At 37.6% G+C, this 13668-nt stretch overlaps 1 non-coding gene across 1 annotated transcript; it reads left to right on the top strand.

Moving 5' to 3' along the window:
- Positions 1-1718: 1718 nt before the first annotated feature.
- Positions 1719-1825, top strand: LOC118491866. The gene has a single exon (XR_004892311.1). It is a non-coding gene; the product is annotated as a small nucleolar RNA R71 (small nucleolar RNA).
- Positions 1826-13668: the final 11843 nt, after the last annotated feature.

Here is a 13668-nt window from a genome sequence, read left to right as displayed (position 1 = left end):
GACTACTTAGCCGAGGGTAACGTCACCGCCAAAAGCGGGGCCTACCACAATTTGCATTAATAACTTAATTCATTATCTTTCAATAATACGACCCTTTAGGATTGTATCCTTGCTGACTCAAACTACTGGGTTGAGGGTAACGTCGCCTTCAAAAGAGGGGCCTACTACAATAACTAAGATAATCTCTTAAACAAGTGCAAAAGTGCGAAAATAATCAAAGGTTATACTAATACACGTGTTGGATCCAAGTGATTCATCTTGTCTATCTGTTTTTATTTTATTTTTATTTTCAGCATTTTAGTTAGTTTTTATTTTTCTTAGTTTAAAACATTTTTCTCACTTTTTGATTTGATTAGACGTTGAGAATAAACCGGTATTAAAAGCTCTTGTGTCCTTGGACGACCTCGGTATCTTACCAACACTATACTACGTCCACGATGGGTGCACTTGCCTATATGTGTGTTTAGTGTTAGTGAATATCGTGTTTTATAAATTTAAAACTTGGTTAAAAGTGTAAAAAGGGCTTAAATGTACATCTAAAATATAACACACTTCACGCACATCAGTTACGAGTAGTCTAGTGGTTATACAACATGGGAAGCCCCCACCAATAGAACGCACTAACGGCCCAGTAGAGCCACCTGTTACAAACGAATTTACTATTACGCATTTACTTTCTGTGAACTCGCTCAACTAGTTGTTGATCCTCTGTTACATGCCTTGCAGGTCGTTAGGTATACGGAGCTTGCACAGGGAGGAGCAGGTCGTTGTGGGCTTGGATCGTGATTATCCTGTTAAACACTTTTGGTATTTGATACTTATTTACGATGGGTTTTTATTAATACGTTTCCGCTAAACAATGATAACTTTCTTATGGTTTGGAACACCTTTCATATAGAACTGGTTTGGTTTGAATGACAAACTACTTTTATTATATGTATTGTTCTGTATGATTGGTGGCTTGGTCCTGGTCAGTCACGCTCCCAAGCGGTGATACTCCGCAGGTGGATTTTGGGGGTGTGACATAGTTAACTTATTTGTTTTTCAATGTTTTGTATACTAGCTTGTTGATTTCTAAAATTTGATTCCAATTTTGAAACCGATCCGAGTTTTTCTTTTCGGTGTCTGAGATGAGGCGAGATATAGTATCTTCAAGCCTTTCTCGTCCACCTTGTTGTTGAGGGAAATTTTGTGACTCATTTCTTGGTTGTTGAAAGTTTGTTCGTTGATTTAGACTTTGTTGGTTACTACTATTGCCGGGTTCTCTCCAACCAAGGTTAGGGTTGTTACGCCATCCTTGGTTGTAGATACCCGTTGGGGGACCCGACGGCCTAGGTATATTATCAATGTAGTTTACCGACTCTGTTTGGTCTTCTGTTTCTTTCATACAACTCCAATTTTCATGTGGCCCACCACACCCTTCGCAAGCCATTACCGAGACCGTTTTTGTCATTTCTAGCTTTTTAATTTTTGAATAAAGGGCCTCGATTTGGGCTTGTAAAGAAGTGCTTTCATCAACCTTATGGGCGCCCGGGGCAATAGATTTATTGCCTCAGGGAGTGTGCCACTGAAAATTGGTTTGAGCAATTTCCTCGATTTGATTGTATATTTCATGTGGGCGGCGATTACCTAAAAGTCCCCCGAAGCTAGAGTCAAGTGTTTGTCTCGTGTGTGGCAACAACCCATTATAGAAAGTGGACACTTGTTGCCATACCGCAAGACCGTGATGGGGAAACTTGCGCAATAGCTCCTTGAACCTTTCCCAAGTTTCATATAAGGATTCCCCATCCTCTTGTGAATATGTATTAATTTCAGTCATTAATTTAGCCGTTTTAGCGGGAGGGAAATACTTATATAGAAATTTTTGGGCTAGTTCATCCCAGATGTTTACCAAACCAACTGGGAGGGCGTTGAGCCAAGCTTTTGCTCGGTCTTTTAATAAATGGAAACATTCGGAGGCGGATGGCGTCATTTGATGCTCCATTGATCCGAAAGGTATCACATATTTCTAAGAAATTAGTAATGGGGATCCTCGTCCGCAAGCCCATGAAAGGTTGCGGAGTTTTGAAGCATTTGTATCAAATGTGGCCGAAGTTCGAAGTTGTTGGCTTCGACATTCGGTGCATTGATAGCGGCGCCGAGATTACCTATGGTAGGTCGTAGGTAATCCATGAGGGTACGTTGGTCCGCCATTGGAAGTGGGTCTCCCGAAACCTTCTCTTGGTTTTTAGCTTTAAGTCTTTTTCTGAGAAAGCGTTCGGGTTCTTCTAGAGGTTCTTTTATGTCTTTATTGGAACTGGAGCTCATACACTACGTAGAGGGTGGCGTCTGGTTCCAAATCCTGCAATAAAAACAGAAAAGAATGTTGGTCAGAAAGTTCACCACGGCCCCGTGCTCACTGAACACGGCCCGTGGTCGGAGATACAGCGATTGTTTTCCGGATCCCTGTTACTGGAAAGTTGGACACGGCCCCGTGCTCAGCCCTTTGTAACTCGGAAAATAAAAAACTGCCAGTGACACTGCTGGGCACGGCCCGTGTCCGACCAGGCACGGCCCGTGCTGAGCTATGCAGAAGCTGAAAAATTAAGAGAATCCTAAAAAAAATAAAAAGAAAATAGAAAAAATGATTAGGCCGTTGATTCCTAACTTTCTTAAAATCCTTGTGTCCCCGGCAACGGCGCCAAAGACTTGATGCGTGTCGGTGTGTTATATATTTAGGTATATATTTTAAGCCCTTTTTACACTTTTTAGCCAAGTTTTAAATTTACAAAACACAATATTTACTAACACTAAACACACATATGGGCAAGTGCACCCATCGTAGACGTAGTATAGTGTTGGTAAGATACCGAGGTCGTCCAAGGACACAAGAGCTTTTAGTACCAGTTTATCCTCAACGTCTAATCAAATCAAAATGTTAGAAAAAGGTTTTTAAACTAAGAAAATAAAACTAACTAAAATGCTGAAAAACAAAATAAAAGTAAAAACAGATAGACAAGATGAATCACTTGGATCCGACTCGTGTGTAGTGTAACTTTTGATTATTTTTGCACTTTTGCACTTGTTTAAGAGATTATCTTAGTTATTGTAGTGGGCCCCTCTTTTGAAGGCGACGTTACCCTCAAGTCTCAACCCAGTAGTTTGAGTCAGCAAGGATACAATCCTAAAGGGTCGGATTATTGAAAGATAATTAATTAAGTTATTAATGCATAATGTGGTAGGCCCCTCTTTTGAAGGCGACGTTACCCTCAGCTAAGTAGTCTGAGTCAGCAGGGATACAGTCCTAAGTAGCTGGCTTAAAGTATTAATAGTAGTTTAACTTATGAGGGGATCAAAGAGTTTGGACCCCCGCCATCCAATACCTTTGGGTATTAAAGGAGGTCCTATTAAATTTGATCCAGGTCCTTTGCAGGATCTATACACTGAACAATGGCAAGACTCTTACCAAACCGTTCCCTTAACCCCTGACCAGGTAGCCAACATACCTCCATATAGACCGTGGAGATATGAATGGTGAAAATCTTTTATTTTATATAGACAGTAAAATAATGCCAAGACACCACGGACAAACGATAAGGAAGAATCACCTTCAACATAAGAAACTAGTAATTAAAGTCATTAATACAAAACCAATTAAAAAGTGCAAAAGATTAAAAATAAAAGTATTACACTAAACACTTGTCTTCACTAAGTGATGTAAGAGACGTAGGCAAACATGGCTTTTGATTGTCAAGAACTCTTACGATCAATCTTGGATCCCGAGAAGACTCACACACTCTATGATGGATAATGGATGATGGTGGTGGATGATGGTATTATGATGGCGGTGGGTGGTGGGTGAAGTGTGAGAGAGGTGGTGTTCCAAGGGATGAGTTGCAAGAGCTCCAGACACTCCTATTTACAGGCTGAACAGAAGCTCGGGCACGGCCCTGTGTCCATCTGACTCTCTCTCTTCATTAATTGTAATTCGCAATTACAATAAATGCGCCTGCAAGAAGTTGACCACGCCCCCGTGTCCGCTGGGCACGGCCCCGTGGTGGGCAACATAAGCTTCTATGAGTTTATCTTTTCTGCTGGCACTTGGGCACGGCGCCGTGCTCACTGTGCACGTGGCGTGTTCAGTCTTCTGTCTTCTTTGTTTTGCTTGGGAAGATGCTGTCGGGGGGTCGGGCATATCACTTTTGTTCCTTTTCTTGTATTTATGTTAGATGTTGCTGTATTTTTGCTTCTTTTGTTATTTTGAGCTCATTTAATCCTGAAAATACAAAAGGAAGACAAAAGCACACTTTTTCCAACATTAGTACTAAAAAAGGGTTAGTTTTAAGCCACAATTGATGTAATTTATATGTTGCATTTTGTGCACATCAATAGCAAATGACTTAAGTTTCACGTAGTTTAAAGATTCGAGTTTCCAACAAGTTTCACATAGATTCCAATAGATCCAACATCCGCAAACCCACGACTTTCGCATGGCACGTTGTACGAAAGTTCGGTAACATGTCACAAACACTTACATATAGGAAGTACCAGCGGCGTATCCACCATGTTTCGGGCACATCATTTCCGCCTTGTATTCGGAGTCATGTTACGTGTCGCATTTGCCAAACAGAACAACACACTCATCATCATCACACACACGTAGATTAACTAAATAGTTTTAAATAGATTAGCGTTCAACATTCTCACCACAGTCCATAAAACAACGAATTCCCACATGGCACGTGCTATGAAAGTTTAGCAACATGATGGAAGCACTTATATATAGGAAGTACCAGCGGCGTATCCACCATGCTTCGACCATGCCACGTCCGTCTCGTCGTCGGTGTCATGTTTCGCCAACCATAACATTAACTCCATCACTCTTACAAGACTTTCACATAGATTAACCAAATAGATTCGACAACTCCACCACGAGTCTATAAAACTACGAACTTCGCTTAGCACGTGGTACGAAGGTTCAGTAACATGCCAGAAACACTTATATATAGGAAGTACCAGTGGCGTATCCACCATGCTTCGGACATGCCACGTCCGCCTCGTCTTCGGTGCTAGGCTACATTTCGTATTTTGTCACTCAAAACAACACATACACACTAGAGTACACATAGATTACACAAGTAGTTTCTCATAGCTTAGAGTTCAACATTCTCATCATCGACCTGCAAAACACTAAATTTCGCATGGCACGTGGTACGAAAGTTGGTAACATGTCGGAAACATTATATATAGGAAGTACCAGCAGCGTATCCACCATGTTTCGTCCATGTTACTTCTGTCCCGTCTTTCTGTGCCATGTTACGTTTAGTGGTTTGCTACCACAATAACTCATAGATTCATCGGATAGATTCACATAGATTAATCAAGATTCCCACATAGATTAGCACGACGAATAAAGCTTCGTAAATTTAGTTTGATTCTGAGAGATTAGAGTTAGTGTTTTAGATTGCAGACATACGTGCGATTTGTGTAAAAAGTCTCGAGATAAACGAAGAATCAAGCTTAAAACCACACATAAAAAAATCGAGATAACATAAAAGATAGGCTCATAAAACATAGGATTGTTCCGGGTAGAGGAATGGTGACTAACCAAAGTGATTCGAACCCCTCTTGAATTGAGGCAACGTGTCTTGACTTACTTAGACGAATACGTCATCGATGTTAGGCCTACAATATTCGTCCTTTTGGTCAGTTCACATTCCTACATGATTGGGAATTTCGAGACTTTGGCGAGACATAAAATCAAAGGGTGGGACTAGCTATCAAGGTATGAGTCTCACCTCTATCTTGATAACTTCGTGCCCTAATAGTGTTGGTACGTATCAAAAGATAAGACCTAGTAGAATGTAATAAGGAAATTTCCCATCAAGGTTCGGATGTCACTCCTGACTTGAGGGCAAATCTCGTGCAAAATACAAACACTGATTAGCAGTGTTTTCAAAGTATCCAAGTGTATATTGTGTCACCCTTAGGAAAGGCATGTACGTTTAACAGGAAGATGTGCTGCTAGGAAGCAAATACGGTAGAATGCATAAGTCTTAAACAACAAATAAGAGTCAAAATTCCTAGAACTATAGACTAGGCAAAGTATTCCTACTTTTCCTAATTCCCTATAGTTATGTCTTTGGTACCAATCTGTCACACCTCAACCGATGGCGGAAACATCGGGGCGCGACACTAAGCGTTCAGATTGCTCAAAGTTTCCATAACACTAGATATTTCGATATAGATTAAATAGATTCAAACATTGTCCAAAACCATCCACGAATCAAACACAAGTATCACATACAATCATCAAATATTGTTTCAAGATTCTAGATTAACTAGGCGTGTGTTTCTAGCAGCAACCTAGCTTGTTTTCTTGAGTCCAACATCTTATCAGTCTGCAACATGTATTAAAATAATGTCAATACAATAATGTACTGGCGAGTATACAAGTTTAAGTATATAGCATAATAGTTTAAAAGACTCATATCCGTCATGTAAACAATAAAATAGTTTCAGCCATGCTAGTGTTCGCAGTCCAAGTGATAGCCCAAGTGTCCCAGTGCATTTACCACTTTCCCAAGAATCAAGAAAAGCAAATAGAATCCTCCTAACAATATCCCCGAGAATAATGGGGAGGTGCATTCTCTTATAGCACTACTATTGTTAAGGCGGAACTACACACAAGGATTAAACGTTCACATAGCATAAAGAATCAAGAATCAAGAATCCAAAAGTATCAAGTTTCACATTTACAGAGGATACAGTTAGATTTCAATAGTTTCAAGTTTCATAGAATACATGTTGCATCCCAAAAATTTAAAACAAAAAGGGATCGAGTATACTCACAGTGGGTGCTAAGTGTCGCCACCTATCGATTGGATCAAAGGGAGCTCTGAACTAGCCTAATTATAGTTTACCAAATAAGCGTCGAGTAGAATAACGAGAATCGTGCAAAGTTTCGGATCAGTCTTCTGATCAGATGGCCATCCAGACGGATGGTCATCCGGTCGGATGACTAGTGAGATGGGACGGATCACCATCCGATCGGATGGTCATCCAGACGGATGGCCATTCGATCGAATGGTCATTCGATCAGTGAGATAAGTTTCCAAAATGTTTAACTTTTGAAGTTTTCATTGTAGCATAAATACAAGTCATTCGATCGTATGGTCATCCGATCGGATGACCGTTCGGTCGAATGACTTATCCGAGTGTAAGTTTCAAAGTTGAGAGTTCTGATTCAAAAATAGTTTAAGTGTTGAAGTTTACTGAGATGGTCCACCTGGTCAGACGGTTATTTGATCGGGCGGTCGTTCGTCCCTGGTGTTCTCGTCTCTTTGAACCGTTGTAACATTTCTAAATTTGAGTTTAACGAAGACGACATGGTACGAATTGAGACAACGGAAAACTCATCAATGCTCAGCCTGTCTGATCGGATGGGAATCACCCCGTCCAATCAGATATCTGTTCTCGACGGTGTTCATGTCTGAATCCATAATCCGGTCATCTTCTCCGGCGATGATCCATTTCCAAGCCGACTCCAGACTAATCACCAAGTCTACAGTCCGTTTGGGTTCGGGTTCCACCGTTTAAGTAAAAAGTTTAAGAAAGTTGAAGGAAACATGAGTTTTAGCTGAAATGTAAAGATTTAGTAAACATTTAAGGTAAAACACATAGAAATCCCTTAGATCTGAGCTATCACTTGACGGAAATGACATCACACAGCCGGTTGTACAAACCGCCATGATGACGTCACCTTCAAAAGCTCGAATCTTAGCGATTTCATGGTGAAAAGTATGATTTCGAGGAAGAATCCAAGAATCTAAGAGAAAACTTACAAGAATCGGCCTAGAATCGAAGAAAAGTGCTCGAGAATGAGAGTGTGTGCGTCTGGATCGGAGGGCTCTGTCACATCAGTGAAGAATGATGTGACAGGTCCTATTTACAGTGTCAGAGGAGAAGTAAGGCGGTGCAGCAGTCGGATCGGATGGTCATCCGATCTGATGGTCATCTTATCGGATGTCCATTCAGGCAGTCCAATCCGTTTTGCAACTTTTCCGTCTTTGGTTCGTTTTGCGAGCTAGATTAAGCGTTGCGTTGCGTATTATTGTGTAACATTATTACATACCAAGATTATTTTATTAGCATAAAAGTTTCCAAGTTTCCGAGTTTACATAAGTGTCAAGCCTTTAGTCTCTCGTTTAACCAAGTCTCAAGTTTCACGAGTCTCAAGAGTCAAGCACCAAGTATCAAGTATCAAGAATCAAGTCTCAAGAATCTAGTATTAATTATCAAGTATCAAGAATCTAGTGTTAAGAATCAAGTATCTAGAATCAAGCATCAAGAATCAAGTATCTAGAATACAGTATCATAGTATTAAGGTTCACAAAGTTTCAAGCATCAACCAAGTTTCAAGATTCAAGTATCCAAGAGTCAAATCTCACATAGCATAAGGACTAAAATTGACAAAAGCTAAAAGTCTAGGGACGCAGGCGTTACACTTGTTGCATTAATAGCTTACTTAATTATCTTTTAATAATCCGGCCTTGCGGGACTATATCCCTGCTGACTCAGACTAGTATGGCTGAGGGTAGCGTTGCCTCCAAAACGGGGACATGCCACAAAAACTAAGATAGTCTCTTAAAAAACCCAAAGCAAGAAAATCATCAAAAGATATGTAAATGACAAGTCGGATCCAAGTGATGCATCTTGTTTATCTATTTTATTTATTTATTTATTTATTTATTTATTTTATTTTCATTTACTTATTTAAAAACAAAAACAAAAATTTTCTCTATATTTGATCAGATTAGACGTCGACGATATTCCGCTATTAAAAGCTCGTGTGTCCTTGGACGACCTCGGTATCTTACCATCACTATACTACGCCAATGATGGGTGCACTTGCCCTAGCATGTTGTAGAGAGTGATAGTTTTATAAATTTAAAGTTTGATTCAAGGGTAAAAAGGTACTAAAAATACATTAAAAATCTATACACTCCGACACATGTCAGGTGGGTATAAGTTTTAATATATTTTTAGCACTTTTACTCGTTTATCAAGATTTAAATTTATAAAACACGATATAACGTTATCACTCTCTACACATACGTTAGGGCCAGTTCACCTATCGTTGGCGTAGTATAGTGATGGTAAGATACCTAGGTCATCCAAGGACACAAGAGCTTTTAATACCGGAATATTATCGACGTCTAATCTAACCAAATTTTGAGAAAATATGTTAGTAAATAAAACTAAGAAAAGAAAATAAAATATAAAAACAATAGACAAGATAGAATCACTTGGTTTTGACTCCTCTTTTACGTATCCTTTGATGATTTCTGCACTTTGGGTTTTTTAAGAGATTATCTTAGTTATAATGGCATGTCACTCTTTTGGAAGCAACGCCACCCTCAGCCATATTGGTTTGAGTCTGAAGGGATACAGTCCCGCAAGGCCAGAATATTGAAAGATAATTAAGTAAGTTATTAATGCAAACTGTGACATGTCCCTCTTTTGGAGGCAACGCTACCCTCGGCCATATTGGTCTAAGTCAGCAAGGATACAGTCCCGTAAGGCTGGTTTAAAGTTTTAATAGTAGTTTATTTATAAGGGATTCAAGCCATTCTTAATTTCCCCGATTTGATGTTATCTGCCTCAAAGGAAATCCTAATAAGCTTGAATCAAGTCCTCGCAGGATCTATACACTGAACGAGGCAAAAACTTTACCCAAACCACCCTTCTAACCCCTTCTAGGCAGTTAACGCGCTTTATATAGATTGTAAAGACACGAATGAGTGAATCAACAAAACATGAAGAGATAATAGAATAAAGTTCACTTTCAATATAAAACACTAGTTATTAAAGTCATTAATACATTTACAATTAAAAAGTTAACCAAAGCTTGGAAATCAAAAGTAATACATAAAAATTTATCTTCACCAAGTGATGTAAGAGATTAGCCAAGCATGGCCATAGTTTGGCAAAAACTCTTACGATCAATTTAGGATCGCGAGACTACTACACACTCTAAACTTGATTGGATGTGGTGGATGATGGTGTTGGAGTGGTGGTGAAGTGAAAGAGAGGGCTGCCAAGGGATGGTTTGCAAATGAACCAAACACCCCTATTTATAGGTGGAAACATGCCATTCACACGGCCCCATGCCCAGGAGGCACGGCCCTGTGTATTCTTCTTCTTCTCTGTCTTCATTTAATGAGCTGTGTAAGTCCGTATGCTCACATGGCCCGTGTTGTCAGAGGCACGACCCTGGGGTCTTGTACTTGCTGCACTATAGGAGATTCTGTATATCTTAGAGTTGACCACGGCTCGTGTCCATGGGACACGGCCCCATGTCTCTTGTCTGTTTCTGTTTGTCTTGACTTGTATGGACTCTTGAATGGGGCACGTCCCCATGCCTTGGTGGCACGACCCCGTGGTTGTCTTCAGACTTGTTGTTTTGGTCTTGGGGTGAAACTTGGAGGGTTGGCATGGTGTATCAACTTCTCTCCTTTTGTATTTGTGTTGATGATTTTTGTCGTTAATTTGTTCCTTTTGTACATTTAAGCTCGTTTAATCCTGAAAATCAAAAGTATACGAAGAAAAACACACTTTTTCCAACATTAGTATAGAAAAGGGTTGATTTTATACGTTATTTGATATAATTTATATGTTGCATTTTGTGCATATCACCCGCGCCACCACCAGCTGGAGCTCCAACACCTGTTCTTTCTTCTTCGAACACAGTACGCAACACATCCACCGTGACTCCCTTTCGAGACAATTTTTCGATAGCCTTGACAATCCCAAATTCAAGTTGATCAAATTCCTGACGCTTCTCACAGAAGCGGGTAGCACAGTCTGTTTTGTATAGTTCAAAGGTATGATCGTGTTTTTTTATCAAGAACAAAAGCTTTACCTTCCGCAAACCCGTCTTTCCTACCATTATCGTATGTCGCTTCAGACAAATCAACCATATACCTTGCTAGCTCATCAAGTGTCATCAAGGAAGCAGCAAGCTACAAGCAAAAGAAAACGTCGAGAAGGAAACAAAATGTATAAGCACACATTAACATGTAAAGATAGAGAATAACAACAAACAAAATACTAACCAAAGGTATTCCATGGTTAATGAGCCACTTGCAGTCTCAAAGCGATTACTTATTTTAACGCCGGAGGGTGGTTACAAGGAGAATCCCCAACCTCTCCTCCTTGTAACGAGTTCACCAGTGTTATTTCGTTTTGCAGGATTGATTAGTAGAGATCAGACTTGTTAGGCAAGAGAAGAATAGAGATTGACTGATATTCACAAGATAAACAGGCTAAGTCTGACCCTAGTGTCACTTAGTGTTTCTTCACCCTTGATCTCTTATTCTCTTGCAAATATACGAATTTCTCAATTTTAACGTGTTGTTAACAAAATAATGATAAAATAAAATAACATATTCATTACTCTTAAGTTTCAATAAAGTATAATATAATGATTAAATTTTAACGTGTTGTTAACCAATAATCATAAAATAAAATAACATATTCATTACTCTTTTAAGTTTTAACAAAGTATAATGATTAAATAGGTCCCAATTTGATATCTCATTAACTTCACATGATGATTAGTAGGTATGGTTGAAGTAGGGTGGTATCACATCTCGTGTTTAGTTCCATAATTGTCAATATATAGGGATCTAAACGCACATGTAATTCTTTACCAAGCAATGTATTTTTCTACTTTCGTTATATTTTTAATAATTAAAGTTAATAACATGTTTACATGTCTCTTCTTATAATTTATTTATTTATTAATGTACCATAATCACATAATTATAAAAATAAATAAGTATATTTTTATTATTATTATAAGGATAACTAAATTAAAAATAAAAGAATAATAAGATAAACATTATATTATTATAAGAATGAAAAAGGTTCAAACACATAGCAGCATTTAAAACCATCTCGTCGAACTCTACAATCTTAGATTTTAGGTTTTCGCTTTTTGATTTTTAGGTCGTAGACTTTAGAATTTTTGTTTAGGTTGTTATATCTTTTTATTTGGCTTTGTATTTTTTTTTATTTTCGTCATTGTGTTTTTTTGCGATTAATTGTGTCTTTTTTACTCGGCATTGTGTTATATTTTGTGATATATTTTGTCTTTGTATTCTTCCTAAATTTTGAAGACTTTATAGGATAACTTTATCCTGTTAGAATAGTTAAACATAAAAGGTATAAGTAAAAGAATGAAATGTATAAGTAAAAGAATGCTTCATTTTTCTTCTTTACCGTATGAACCTCATCTAAAACAATTATGCATTTTACTATTTTTTTTTGGTATTATTATATCTATACGCAATGCACATTTTAATCAATAATAATCATAATCAATAAGTTATAAATGCAAAGGTTATAAAGAGAGATTCTATAACATGGCTTATAGCACGTTTATGGGATTCTAACACTATCGAAACTGTATCTTGATTCAAACGTATGAATCGATAAAAGAATCCTACTATGTTCACTTTTGTCCGTTTAGCTCGAGAGTGATGTGTTTTAGTGGTAAAGCGGATCAAAATCCCAAAAAACGATATTATTGGGCTGTTTATCTAAACACGATATTACTATTTCTGTTCTATAGAAAAAAGATTTAAAAATAACAATTTTTACATTGAAAAGACTATTGTATGTTTTGTATCTTTCGTTTGAAAGTTATTTGTGAAATATAAAAATCAACATAGGTGATTAAGGATGCATGATGAGAATATGTCAAAAAGAACCCTTGATTAAAAATAAATAAAGAGCAATGAGAAAAATATTATCATATACAATTCTCAAAATAAAATAAAAACAATAGTGTGTTACTGTAATAAAAACTGATTGAGTCTTGTTGTCGGGTTAAACTGTATCTAGCATTTTTATCCTAAATCTGAGGTATAATATGTAAAGAACTCGTTAGAAGGTGACGCAATGTTGAGGCCTTAGGAACACCTTTCAACAATAAGTAAAAACTTATCAAAACATGTTATATATATATGTGTATATGTAACATCATGGGCGTAGCTTTTTGCCTAAAAATTTTTGTAAGTATCGAGTCCTTCCACTAATTTTTTTTCAAAAAAATTTGTAGGTATTGTCATATTGAGTTAAGAAAAATCATGAAGAACGAGGCTATTTTCGTTCCCGTAGTTTGTCTAATTATGTCAGTTTATACCGAATTTCAAATTTGTATTATTTTCGTCCCTGACATTCTTGAAACATCTTAGTTTGATCCAAAAAACTAAGGTTGAATCTAATAATTAGACAAACCACAGGGATGAAAATGTCAGTTAACTCATGCATTTTTGAACAGAACTGACATGTTTCAAGAATGTTAGGGACGGAAATGGTACAAATTTGAAATTCGATTTAAACTGACGTAAATGAATAAATTACAGAGACGAAATTTACACTTAAATCTATATTTTACTTGATTTTATTGAGTAGGATTATACTGATGGGTCCCGTAACTTTTTCAATAATGTGGTTCAAAGATATTATTATATTATAATTATAATTATAATATTATGAAAATGGTGGTTAAGAAATAGTGAATAACATAGTTCATGTGGATTTTGGTCATCCAAGAAAATAGGGGTCCCGGGCGGAGAAAACTAGTACATAAAATAAACGATTTGTTTAAAGAGCAGAAAG

Source organism: Helianthus annuus, chromosome 4, assembly GCF_002127325.2.
Source record: "Helianthus annuus cultivar XRQ/B chromosome 4, HanXRQr2.0-SUNRISE, whole genome shotgun sequence".
NCBI lineage: Eukaryota > Viridiplantae > Streptophyta > Magnoliopsida > Asterales > Asteraceae > Helianthus > Helianthus annuus.
The sequence above is the reverse complement of the archived record's forward strand: the minus strand, read 5'-3'. Positions and strand labels throughout refer to the sequence as shown.